At 41.0% G+C, this 13330-nt stretch overlaps 11 non-coding genes across 11 annotated transcripts; all 11 read left to right on the plus strand.

Moving 5' to 3' along the window:
* Positions 1 to 748: 748 nt before the first annotated feature.
* Positions 749 to 822, plus strand: TRNAT-AGU (transfer RNA threonine (anticodon AGU)). Its single transcript has one exon. It is a non-coding gene; the product is annotated as a tRNA-Thr (tRNA).
* A 1609-nt stretch (positions 823 to 2431) lies between these two features.
* Positions 2432 to 2505, plus strand: TRNAT-AGU (transfer RNA threonine (anticodon AGU)). The gene has a single exon. It is a non-coding gene; the product is annotated as a tRNA-Thr (tRNA).
* Positions 2506 to 3272: 767 nt separating this feature from the next.
* On the plus strand, positions 3273 to 3346 carry TRNAT-AGU (transfer RNA threonine (anticodon AGU)). Its single transcript has one exon. It is a non-coding gene; the product is annotated as a tRNA-Thr (tRNA).
* Positions 3347 to 4942: 1596 nt separating this feature from the next.
* On the plus strand, positions 4943 to 5016 carry TRNAT-AGU (transfer RNA threonine (anticodon AGU)). Its single transcript has one exon. It is a non-coding gene; the product is annotated as a tRNA-Thr (tRNA).
* Positions 5017 to 5783: 767 nt separating this feature from the next.
* On the plus strand, positions 5784 to 5857 carry TRNAT-AGU (transfer RNA threonine (anticodon AGU)). Its single transcript has one exon. It is a non-coding gene; the product is annotated as a tRNA-Thr (tRNA).
* A 767-nt stretch (positions 5858 to 6624) lies between these two features.
* TRNAT-AGU (transfer RNA threonine (anticodon AGU)) lies at positions 6625 to 6698 on the plus strand. Its single transcript has one exon. It is a non-coding gene; the product is annotated as a tRNA-Thr (tRNA).
* A 2450-nt stretch (positions 6699 to 9148) lies between these two features.
* TRNAT-AGU (transfer RNA threonine (anticodon AGU)) lies at positions 9149 to 9222 on the plus strand. Its single transcript has one exon. It is a non-coding gene; the product is annotated as a tRNA-Thr (tRNA).
* A 767-nt stretch (positions 9223 to 9989) lies between these two features.
* On the plus strand, positions 9990 to 10063 carry TRNAT-AGU (transfer RNA threonine (anticodon AGU)). The gene has a single exon. It is a non-coding gene; the product is annotated as a tRNA-Thr (tRNA).
* Positions 10064 to 10829: 766 nt separating this feature from the next.
* Positions 10830 to 10903, plus strand: TRNAT-AGU (transfer RNA threonine (anticodon AGU)). Its single transcript has one exon. It is a non-coding gene; the product is annotated as a tRNA-Thr (tRNA).
* Positions 10904 to 11670: 767 nt separating this feature from the next.
* TRNAT-AGU (transfer RNA threonine (anticodon AGU)) lies at positions 11671 to 11744 on the plus strand. The gene has a single exon. It is a non-coding gene; the product is annotated as a tRNA-Thr (tRNA).
* Positions 11745 to 12509: 765 nt separating this feature from the next.
* TRNAT-AGU (transfer RNA threonine (anticodon AGU)) lies at positions 12510 to 12583 on the plus strand. Its single transcript has one exon. It is a non-coding gene; the product is annotated as a tRNA-Thr (tRNA).
* Positions 12584 to 13330: the final 747 nt, after the last annotated feature.

The following is a 13330-nucleotide window of genomic DNA, read 5'->3' on the forward strand; positions in this document are numbered from 1 at the left end:
CAATCTGTCTCCCCAATATTAAAACTTTGTACAAAGATTGCTATTTCATGCTATTTAGAAGCACAGTCAGGCTTGATATGTTGGCAAAGCATCCAAGAACTCTGGACTCCACTACCTTAGAGTCATACTGCCCAAGGTTGCGATGCCATCAGAAATAGCACATATTAGAATGAGCAATTCATATTTCCTGCTTAATTTTTTGTAAAAGAAGCAAAGGTACGCCTGAACAGGGACTTGAACCCTGGACCCTCAGATTAAAAGTCTGATGCCCTACAGACTGAGCTATCCAGGCAGATGGATCACTGCCATTTGAAACTTGATTTTCACTCTACAGCACCTCCATACATGGCTACCTCACTGGTCAATAAAGGAAATGAATTACTAGTGCATTACACACATTTTGACACTGGAGACATAACTTTTTTCAGTCATTCCGTATCCAGATATAGAGATTTGCAGCATCTAGGACTTTAATGTTCACCCACTTACGGATTTGAATGTTTTGCCACATTCATGAGTGCAAACTTGCTCCCCAGTAAAGACGAACATGTGCTCCTCAATGCACACACTGGGCAATGCAGTCCACTCTAAATCGACGATTAATGACATGCTCGTTTTGTGCAATGGAGTTTCAGTCAATTGGAAAACATTTTGAAAAGTTATATTGCAACAGAAGCCCAGCCTTAAAAAAGTGGATTTCACTTCTAAATGATTACATGAGGAAGGAAAGGAGACCAGATGCAAAAAGGGTGCTGTGGCTTAGTTGGTTAAAGCGCCTGTCTAGTAAACAGGAGATCCTGAGTTCGAATCTCAGCAGCGCCTGTCTGCTTTTTTTTCGACCAATCTGTCTCCCCAATATTAAAACTTTGTACAAAGATTGCTATTTCATGCTATTTAGAAGCACAGTGAGGCTTGAAATGTTGGCAAAGCATCCAAGAACTCTGGACTCCACTACCTTAGAGTCATATTGCCCAAGGTTGCGATGCCATCAGAAATAGCACATATTAGAATGAGCAATTCATATTTCCTGCTTAATTTTTTGTAAAAGAAGCAAAGGTACGCCTGAACAGGGACTTGAACCCTGGACCCTCAGATTAAAAGTCTGATGCTCTACCGACTGAGCTATCCAGGCACAGGGATCACTGCCCATTTGAAACCTGATTTTCACTCTACAGCACCTCCATACACGGCTACCTCACTGGTCAATAAAGGAAATGAATTACTAGTGCATTACACACATTTTGACACTGGAGACATAACTTTTTTCAGTCATTCCGTATCCAGATATAGAGATTTGCAGCATCTAGGACTTTAATGTTCACCCACTTACGGATTTGAATGTTTTGCCACATTCATGAGTGCAAACTTTCTCCCCAGTAAAGACGAACATGTGCTCCTCAATGCACACACTGGGCAATGCAGTCCACTCTAAATCGACGATTAATGACATGCTCGTTTTGTGCAATGGAGTTTCAGTCAATTGGAAAACATTTTGAAAAGTTATATTGCAACAGAAGCCCAGCCTTAAAAAAGTGGATTTCACTTCTGATTGATTACATGAGGAAGGAAAGGAGACCAGATGCAAAAAAGGTGCTGTGGCTTAGTTGGTTAAAGCGCCTGTCTAGTAAACAGGAGATCCTGAGTTTGAATCTCAGCAGCGCCTGTCTGCTTTTTTTTCGACCAATCTGTCTCCCCAATATTAAAACTTTGTACAAAGATTGCTATTTCATGCTATTTAGAAGCACAGTCAGGCTTGAAATGTTGGCAAAGCATCCAAGAACTCTGGACTCCACTACCTTAGAGTCATATTGCCCAAGGTTGCGATGCCATCAGAAACAGCACATATTAGAATGAGCAATTCATATTTCCTGCTTAATTTTTTGTAAAAGAAGCAAAGGTACGCCTGAACAGGGACTTGAACCCTGGACCCTCAGATTAAAAGTCTGATGCTCTACCGACTGAGCTATCCAGGCACAGGGATCACTGCCCATTTGAAACTTGATTTTCACTCTACAGCACCTCCATACATGGCTACCTCACTGGTCAATAAAGGAAATGAATTACTAGTGCATTACACACATTTTGACACTGGAGACATAACTTTTTTCAGTCATTCCGTATCCAGATATAGAGATTTGCAGCATCTAGGACTTTAATGTTCACCCACTTACGGATTTGAATGTTTTGCCACATTCATGAGTGCAAAATTGCTCCCCAGTAAAGGCGAACATGTGCTCCTCAATACACACACTGGGCAATGCAGTCCACTCTAAATCAACGATTAATGACATGCTCGTTTTGTGCAATGGAGTTTCAGTCAATTGGAAAACATTTTGTAAAGTTATATTGCAACAGAAGCCCAGCCTTAAAAAAAGTGGATTCCACTTCTAAATGATTACATGAGGAAGGAAAGGAGATCAGATGCAAAAGAGGTGCTGTGGCTTAGTTGGTTAAAGCGCCTGTCTAGTAAACAGGAGATCCTGAGTTCGAATCTCAGCAGCGCCTGTCTGCTTTTTTTTCGACCAATCTGTCTCCCCAATATTAAAACTTTGTACAAAGATTGTTATTTCATGCTATTTAGAAGCACAGTCAGGCTTGAAATGTTGGCAAAGCATCCAAGAATTCTGGACTCCACTACCTTAGAGTCATATTGCCCAAGGTTGCGATGCCATCAGAAATAGCACATATTAGAATGAGCAATTCATATTTCCTGCTAAATTTTTTGTAAAAGAAGCAAAGATACGCCTGAACAGGGACTTGAACCCTGGACCCTCAAATTAAAAGTCTGATGCTCTACCGACTGAGCTATCCAGGCACAGGGATCACTGCCCATTTGAAACTTGATTTTCACTCTACAGCACCTCCATACATGGCTACCTCACTGGTCAATAAAGGAAATGAATTACTAGTGCATTACACACATTTTGACACTGGAGACATAACTTTTTTCAGTCATTCCGTATCCAGATATAGAGATTTGCAGCATCTAGGACTTTAATGTTGACCCACTTACGGATTTGAATGTTTTGCCACATTCATGAGTGCAAACTTGCTCCCCAGTAAAGACGAACATGTGCTCCTCAATGCACACACTGGGCAATGCAGTCCACTCTAAATCGACGATTAATGACATGCTCGTTTTGTGCAATGGAGTTTCAGTCAATTGGAAAACATTTTGTAAAGTTATATAGCAACAGAAGCCCAGCCTTAAAAAAGTGGATTTCACTTCTAAATGTTTACATGAGGAAGGAAAGGAGACCAGATGCAAAAAAGGTGCTGTGGCTTAGTTGGTTAAAGCGCCTGTCTAGTAAACAGGAGATCCTGAGTTCGAATCTCAGCAGCGCCTGTCTGCTTTTTTTTCGACCAATCTGTCTCCCCAATATTAAAACTTTGTACAAAGATTGCTGTTTCATGCTATTTAGAAGCACAGTCAGGCTTGAAATGTTGGCAAAGCATCCAAGAACTCTGGACTCCACTACCTTAGAGTCATATTGCCCAAGGTTGCGATGCCATCAGAAATAGCACATATTAGAATGAGCAATTCATATTTCCTGCTTAATTTTTTGTAAAAGAAGCAAAGGTACGCCTGAACAGGGACTTGAACCCTGGACCCTCAGATTAAAAGTCTGATGCTCTACCGACTGAGCTATCCAGGCAGATGGATCACTGCCATTTGAAACTTGATTTTCACTCTACAGCACCTCCATACATGGCTACCTCACTGGTCAATAAAGGAAATGAATTACTAGTGCATTACACACATTTTGACACTGGAGACATAACTTTTTTCAGTCATTCCGTATCCAGATATAGAGATTTGCAGCATCTAGGACTTTAATGTTCACCCACTTACGGATTTGAATGTTTTGCCACATTCATGAGTGCAAACTTGCTCCCCAGTAAAGACGAACATGTGCTCCTCAATGCACACACTGGGCAATGCAGTCCACTCTAAATCGACGATTAATGACATGCTCGTTTTGTGCAATGGAGTTTCAGTCAATTGGAAAACATTTTGAAAAGTTATATTGCAACAGAAGCCCAGCCTTAAAAAAGTGGATTTCACTTCTGATTGATTACATGAGGAAGGAAAGGAGACCCGATGCAAAAAAGGTGCTGTGGCTCAGTTGGTTAAAGCGCCTGTCTAGTAAACAGGAGATCCTGAGTTCGAATCTCAGCAGCGCCTGTCTGCTTTTTTTTCGACCAATCTGTCTCCCCAATATTAAAACTTTGTACAAAGATTGCTATTTCATGCTATTTAGAAGCACAGTCAGGCTTGAAATGTTGGCAAAGCATCCAAGAACTCTGGACTCCACTACCTTAGAATCATATTGCCCAAGGTTGCGATGCCATCAGAAATAGCACATATTAGAATGAGCAATTCATATTTCCTGCAAAAGAAGCAAAGGTACGCCTGAACAGGGACTTGAACCCTGGACCCTCAGATTAAAAGTCTGATGCTCTACCGACTGAGCTATCCAGGCACAAGGATCACTGCCCATTTGAAACTTGATTTTCACTCTACAGCACCTCCATACATGGCTACCTCACTGGTCAATAAAGGAAATGAATTACTAGTGCATTACACACATTTTGACACTGGAGACATAACTTTTTTCAGTCATTCCGTATCCAGATATAGAGATTTGCAGCATCTAGGACTTTAATGTTCACCCACTTACGGATTTGAATGTTTTGCCACATTCATGAGTGCAAAATTGCTCCCCAGTAAAGGCGAACATGTGCTCCTCAATACACACACTGGGCAATGCAGTCCACTCTAAATCAACGATTAATGACATGCTCGTTTTGTGCAATGGAGTTTCAGTCAATTGGAAAACATTTTGTAAAGTTATATTGCAACAGAAGCCCAGCCTTAAAAAAAGTGGATTTCACTTCTAAATGATTACATGAGGAAGGAAAGGAGATCAGATGCAAAAGAGGTGCTGTGGCTTAGTTGGTTAAAGCGCCTGTCTAGTAAACAGGAGATCCTGAGTTCGAATCTCAGCAGCGCCTGTCTGCTTTTTTTTCGACCAATCTGTCTCCCCAATATTAAAACTTTGTACAAAGATTGCTGTTTCATGCTATTTAGAAGCACAGTCAGGCTTGAAATGTTGGCAAAGCATCCAAGAACTCTGGACTCCACTACCTTAGAGTCATATTGCCCAAGGTTGCGATGCCATCAGAAATAGCACATATTAGAATGAGCAATTCATATTTCCTGCTAAATTTTTTGTAAAAGAAGCAAAGATACGCCTGAACAGGGACTTGAACCCTGGACCCTCAGATTAAAAGTCTGATGCTCTACCGACTGAGCTATCCAGGCACAGGGATCACTGCCCATTTGAAACTTGATTTTCACTCTACAGCACCTCCATACATGGCTACCTCACTGGTCAATAAAGGAAATGAATTACTAGTGCATTACACACATTTTGACACTGGAGACATAACTTTTTTCAGTCATTCCGTATCCAGATATAGAGATTTGCAGCATCTAGGACTTTAATGTTCACCCACTTACGGATTTGAATGTTTTGCCACATTCATGAGTGCAAACTTGCTCCCCAGTAAAGACGAACATGTGCTCCTCAATGCACACACTGGGCAATGCAGTCCACTCTAAATCGACGATTAATGACATGCTCGTTTTGTGCAATGGAGTTTCAGTCAATTGGAAAACATTTTGAAAAGTTATATTGCAACAGAAGCCCAGCCTTAAAAAAGTGGATTTCACTTCTAAATGATTACATGAGGAAGGAAAGGAGACCAGATGCAAAAAAGGTGCTGTGGCTTAGTTGGTTAAAGCGCCTGTCTAGTAAACAGGAGATCCTGAGTTCGAATCTCAGCAGCGCCTGTCTGCTTTTTTTTCGACCAATCTGTCTCCCCAATATTAAAACTTTGTACAAAGATTGCTGTTTCATGCTATTTAGAAGCACAGTCAGGCTTGAAATGTTGGCAAAGCATCCAAGAATTCTGGACTCCACTACCTTAGAGTCATATTGCCCAAGGTTGCGATGCCATCAGAAATAGCACATATTAGAATGAGCAATTCATATTTCCTGCTAAATTTTTTGTAAAAGAAGCAAAGATACGCCTGAACAGGGACTTGAACCCTGGACCCTCAGATTAAAAGTCTGATGCTCTACCGACTGAGCTATCCAGGCACAGGGATCACTGCCCATTTGAAACTTGATTTTCACTCTACAGCACCTCCATACATGGCTACCTCACTGGTCAATAAAGGAAATGAATTACTAGTGCATTACACACATTTTGACACTGGAGACATAACTTTTTTCAGTCATTCCGTATCCAGATATAGAGATTTGCAGCATCTAGGACTTTAATGTTCACCCACTTACGGATTTGAATGTTTTGCCACATTAATGAGTGCAAACTTGCTCCCCAGTAAAGACGAACATGTGCTCCTCAATGCACACACTGGGCAATGCAGTCCACTCTAAATCGACGATTAATGACATGCTCGTTTTGTGCACTGGAGTTTCAGTCAATTGGAAAACATTTTGAAAAGTTATATTGCAACAGAAGCCCAGCCATAAAAAAGTGGATTTCACTTCTAAATGATTACATGAGGAAGGAAAGGAGACCAGATGCAAAAAAGGTGCTGTGGCTTAGTTGGTTAAAGCGCCTGTCTAGTAAACAGGAGATCCTGAGTTCGAATCTCAGCAGCGCCTGTCTGCTTTTTTTTCGACCAATCTGTCTCCCCAATATTAAAACTTTGTACAAAGATTGTTATTTCATGCTATTTAGAAGCACAGTCAGGCTTGAAATGTTGGCAAAGCATCCAAGAATTCTGGACTCCACTACCTTAGAGTCATATTGCCCAAGGTTGCGATGCCATCAGAAATAGCACATATTAGAATGAGCAATTCATATTTCCTGCTAAATTTTTTGTAAAAGAAGCAAAGATACGCCTGAACAGGGACTTGAACCCTGGACCCTCAGATTAAAAGTCTGATGCTCTACCGACTGAGCTATCCAGGCACAGGGATCACTGCCCATTTGAAACTTGATTTTCACTCTACAGCACCTCCATACATGGCTACCTCACTGGTCAATAAAGGAAATGAATTACTAGTGCATTACACACATTTTGACACTGGAGACATAACTTTTTTCAGTCATTCCGTATCCAGATATAGAGATTTGCAGCATCTAGGACTTTAATGTTCACCCACTTACGGATTTGAATGTTTTGCCACATTCATGAGTGCAAACTTGCTCCCCAGTAAAGACGAACATGTGCTCCTCAATGCACACACTGGGCAATGCAGTCCACTCTAAATCGACGATTAATGACATGCTCGTTTTGTGCAATGGAGTTTCAGTCAATTGGAAAACATTTTGAAAAGTTATATTGCAACAGAAGCCCAGCCTTAAAAAAGTGGATTTCACTTCTAAATGATTACATGAGGAAGGAAAGGAGACCAGATGCAAAAAAGGTGCTGTGGCTTAGTTGGTTAAAGCGCCTGTCTAGTAAACAGGAGATCCTGAGTTTGAATCTCAGCAGCGCCTGTCTGCTTTTTTTTCGACCAATCTGTCTCCCCAATATTAAAACTTTGTACAAAGATTGCTGTTTCATGCTATTTAGAAGCACAGTGAGGCTTGAAATGTTGGCAAAGCATCCAAGAACTCTGGACTCCACTACCTTAGAGTCATATTGCCCAAGGTTGCGATGCCATCAGAAATAGCACATATTAGAATGAGCAATTCATATTTCCTGCTTAATTTTTTGTAAAAGAAGCAAAGATACGCCTGAACAGGGACTTGAACCCTGGACCCTCAGATTAAAAGTCTGATGCTCTACCGACTGAGCTATCCAGGCACAGGGATCACTGCCCGTTTGAAACTTGATTTTCACTCTACAGCACCTCCATACATGGCAACCTCACTGGTCAATAAAGGAAATGAATTACTAGTGCATTACACACATTTTGACACTGGAGACATAACTTTTTTCAGTCATTCCGTATCCAGATATAGAGATTTGCAGCATCTAGGACTTTAATGTTCACCCACTTACGGATTTGAATGTTTTGCCACATTCATGAGTGCAAAATTGCTCCCCAGTAAAGGCGAACATGTGCTCCTCAATACACACACTGGGCAATGCAGTCCACTCTAAATCAACGATTAATGACATGCTCGTTTTGTGCAATGGAGTTTCAGTCAATTGGAAAACATTTTGTAAAGTTATATTGCAACAGAAGCCCAGCCTTAAAAAAAGTGGATTTCACTTCTAAATGATTACATGATGAAGGACAGGAGATCAGATGCAAAAGAGGTGCTGTGGCTTAGTTGGTTAAAGCGCCTGTCTAGTAAACTGGAGATCCTGAGTTTGAATCTCAGCAGCGCCTGTCTGCTTTTTTTTCGACCAATCTGTCTCCCCAATATTAAAACTTTGTACAAAGATTGTTATTTCATGCTATTTAGAAGCACAGTCAGGCTTGAAATGTTGGCAAAGCATCCAAGAACTCTGGACTCCACTACCTTAGAGTCATATTGCCCAACGTTGCGATGCCATCAGAAATAGCACATATTAGAATGAGCAATTCATATTTCCTGCTTAATTTTTTGTAAAAGAAGCAAAGGTACGCCTGAACAGGGACTTGAACCCTGGACCCTCAGATTAAAAGTCTGATGCTCTACTGACTGAGCTATCCAGGCAGATGGATCACTGCCATTTGAAACTTGATTTTCACTCTACAGCACCTCCATACATGGCTACCTCACTGGTCAATAAAGGAAATGAATTACTAGTGCATTACACACATTTTGACACTGGAGACATAACTTTTTTCAGTCATTCCGTATCCAGATATAGAGATTTGCAGCATCTAGGACTTTAATGTTCACCCACTTACGGATTTGAATGTTTTGCCACATTCATGAGTGCAAACTTGCTCGCCAGTAAAGACGAACATGTGCTCCTCAATGCACACACTGGGCAATGCAGTCCACTCTAAATCGACGATTAATGACATGCTCGTTTTGTGCAATGGAGTTTCAGTCAATTGGAAAACATTTTGTAAAGTTATATTGCAACAGAAGCCCAGCCTTAAAAAAAGTGGATTTCACTTCTAAATGATTACATGAGGAAGGACAGGAGATCAGATGCAAAAGAGGTGCTGTGGCTTAGTTGGTTAAAGCGCCTGTCTAGTAAACAGGAGATCCTGAGTTCGAATCTCAGCAGCGCCTGTCTGCTTTTTTTTCGACCAATCTGTCTCCCCAATATTAAAACTTTGTACAAAGATTGTTATTTCATGCTATTTAGAAGCACAGTCAGGCTTGAAACGTTGGCAAAGCATCCAAGAATTCTGGACTCCACTACCTTAGAGTCATATTGCCCAAGGTTGCGATGCCATCAGAAATAGCACATATTAGAATGAGCAATTCATATTTCCTGCTAAATTTTTTGTAAAAGAAGCAAAGATACGCCTGAACAGGGACTTGAACCCTGGACCCTCAGATTAAAAGTCTGATGCACTACCGACTGAGCTATCCAGGCACAGGGATCACTGCCCATTTGAAACTTGATTTTCACTCTACAGCACCTCCATACATGGCTACCTCACTGGTCAATAAAGGAAATGAATTACTAGTGCATTACACACATTTTGACACTGGAGACATAACTTTTTTCAGTCATTCCGTATCCAGATATAGAGATTTGCAGCATCTAGGACTTTAATGTTCACCCACTTACGGATTTGAATGTTTTGCCACATTAATGAGTGCAAACTTGCTCCCCAGTAAAGACGAACATGTGCTCCTCAATGCACACACTGGGCAATGCAGTCCACTCTAAATCGACGATTAATGACATGCTCGTTTTGTGCAATGGAGTTTCAGTCAATTGGAAAACATTTTGAAAAGTTATATTGCAACAGAAGCCCAGCCTTAAAAAAGTGGATTTCACTTCTAAATGATTACATGAGGAAGGAAAGGAGACCAGATGCAAAAAAGGTGCTGTGGCTTAGTTGGTTAAAGCGCCTGTCTAGTAAACAGGAGATCCTGAGTTCGAATCTCAGCAGCGCCTGTCTGCTTTTTTTCGACCAATCTGTCTCCCCAATATTAAAACTTTGTACAAAGATTGCTATTTCATGCTATTTAGAAGCACAGTCAGGCTTGATATGTTGGCAAAGCATCCAAGAACTCTGGACTCCACTACCTTAGAGTCATATTGCCCAAGGTTGCGATGCCATCAGAAATAGCACATATTAGAATGAGCAATTCATATTTCCTGCTTAATTTTTTGTAAAAGAAGCAAAGGTACGCCTGAACAGGGACTTGAACCCTGGACCCTCAGATTAAAAGTCTGATGCTCTACCGACTGAGCTATCCAGGCAGATGGATCACTGCCATTTGAAACTTGATTTTCACTCTACAGCACCTCCATACATGGCTACCTCACTGGTCAATAAAGGAAATGAATTACTAGTGCATTACACACATTTTGACACTGGAGACATAACTTTTTTCAGTCATTCCGTATCCAGATATAGAGATTTGCAGCATCTAGGACTTTAATGTTCACCCACTTACGGATTTGAATGTTTTGCCACATTCATGAGTGCAAACTTGCTCGCCAGTAAAGACGAACATGTGCTCCTCAATGCACACACTGGGCAATGCAGTCCACTCTAAATCGACGATTAATGACATGCTCGTTTTGTGCAATGGAGTTTCAGTCAATTGGAAAACATTTTGTAAAGTTATATTGCAACAGAAGCCCAGCCTTAAAAAAAGTGGATTTCACTTCTAAATGATTCCATGAGGAAGGACAGGAGATCAGATGCAAAAGAGGTGCTGTGGCTTAGTTGGTTAAAGCGCCTGTCTAGTAAACAGGAGATCCTGAGTTCGAATCTCAGCAGCGCCTGTCTGCTTTTTTTTCGACCAATCTGTCTCCCCAATATTAAAACTTTGTACAAAGATTGTTATTTCATGCTATTTAGAAGCACAGTCAGGCTTGAAACGTTGGCAAAGCATCCAAGAATTCTGGACTCCACTACCTTAGAGTCATATTGCCCAAGGTTGCGATGCCATCAGAAATAGCACATATTAGAATGAGCAATTCATATTTCCTGCTAAATTTTTTGTAAAAGAAGCAAAGATACGCCTGAACAGGGACTTGAACCCTGGACCCTCAGATTAAAAGTCTGATGCACTACCGACTGAGCTATCCAGGCACAGGGATCACTGCCCATTTGAAACTTGATTTTCACTCTACAGCACCTCCATACATGGCTACCTCACTGGTCAATATAGGAAATGAATTACTAGTGCATTACACACATTTTGACACTGGAGACATAACTTTTTTCAGTCATTCCGTATCCAGATATAGAGATTTGCAGCATCTAGGACTTTAATGTTCACCCACTTACGGATTTGAATGTTTTGCCACATTAATGAGTGCAAACTTGCTCCCCAGTAAAGACGAACATGTGCTCCTCAATGCACACACTGGGCAATGCAGTCCACTCTAAATCGACGATTAATGACATGCTCGTTTTGTGCAATGGAGTTTCAGTCAATTGGAAAACATTTTGAAAAGTTATATTGCAACAGAAGCCCAGCCTTAAAAAAGTGGATTTCACTTCTAAATGATTACATGAGGAAGGAAAGGAGACCAGATGCAAAAAAGGTGCTGTGGCTTAGTTGGTTAAAGCGCCTGTCTAGTAAACAGGAGATCCTGAGTTCGAATCTCAGCAGCGCCTGTCTGCTTTTTTTCGACCAATCTGTCTCCCCAATATTAAAACTTTGTACAAAGATTGCTATTTCATGCTATTTAGAAGCACAGTCAGGCTTGATATGTTGGCAAAGCATCCAAGAACTCTGGACTCCACTACCTTAGAGTCATACTGCCCAAGGTTGCGATGCCATCAGAAATAGCACATATTAGAATGAGCAATTCATATTTCCTGCTTAATTTTTTGTAAAAGAAGCAAAGGTACGCCTGAACAGGGACTTGAACCCTGGACCCTCAGATTAAAAGTCTGATGCCCTACAGACTGAGCTATCCAGGCAGATGGATCACTGCCATTTGAAACTTGATTTTCACTCTACAGCACCTCCATACATGGCTACCTCACTGGTCAATAAAGGAAATGAATTACTAGTGCATTACACACATTTTGACACTGGAGACATAACTTTTTTCAGTCATTCCGTATCCAGATATAGAGATTTGCAGCATCTAGGACTTTAATGTTCACCCACTTACGGATTTGAATGTTTTGCCACATTCATGAGTGCAAACTTGCTCCCCAGTAAAGACGAACATGTGCTCCTCAATGCACACACTGGGCAATGCAGTCCACTCTAAATCGACGATTAATGACATGCTCGTTTTGTGCAATGGAGTTTCAGTCAATTGGAAAACATTTTGAAAAGTTATATTGCAACAGAAGCCCAGCCTTAAAAAAGTGGATTTCACTTCTAAATGATTACATGAGGAAGGAAAGGAGACCAGATGCAAAAAGGGTGCTGTGGCTTAGTTGGTTAAAGCGCCTGTCTAGTAAACAGGAGATCCTGAGTTCGAATCTCAGCAGCGCCTGTCTGCTTTTTTTTCGACCAATCTGTCTCCCCAATATTAAAACTTTGTACAAAGATTGCTATTTCATGCTATTTAGAAGCACAGTGAGGCTTGAAATGTTGGCAAAGCATCCAAGAACTCTGGACTCCACTACCTTAGAGTCATATTGCCCAAGGTTGCGATGCCATCAGAAATAGCACATATTAGAATGAGCAATTCATATTTCCTGCTTAATTTTTTGTAAAAGAAGCAAAGGTACGCCTGAACAGGGACTTGAACCCTGGACCCTCAGATTAAAAGTCTGATGCTCTACCGACTGAGCTATCCAGGCACAGGGATCACTGCCCATTTGAAACCTGATTTTCACTCTACAGCACCTCCATACACGGCTACCTCACTGGTCAATAAAGGAAATGAATTACTAGTGCATTACACACATTTTGACACTGGAGACATAACTTTTTTCAGTCATTCCGTATCCAGATATAGAGATTTGCAGCATCTAGGACTTTAATGTTCACCCACTTACGGATTTGAATGTTTTGCCACATTCATGAGTGCAAACTTTCTCCCCAGTAAAGACGAACATGTGCTCCTCAATGCACACACTGGGCAATGCAGTCCACTCTAAATCGACGATTAATGACATGCTCGTTTTGTGCAATGGAGTTTCAGTCAATTGGAAAACATTTTGAAAAGTTATATTGCAACAGAAGCCCAGCCTTAAAAAAGTGGATTTCACTTCTGATTGATTACATGAGGAAGGAA

This window comes from Ambystoma mexicanum, unplaced genomic scaffold (genome assembly GCF_040938575.1).
Source record: "Ambystoma mexicanum isolate Mex_15411 unplaced genomic scaffold, UKY_AmexF1_1 Mex_scaf1, whole genome shotgun sequence".
In the NCBI taxonomy this organism is placed as follows: domain Eukaryota; kingdom Metazoa; phylum Chordata; class Amphibia; order Caudata; family Ambystomatidae; genus Ambystoma; species Ambystoma mexicanum.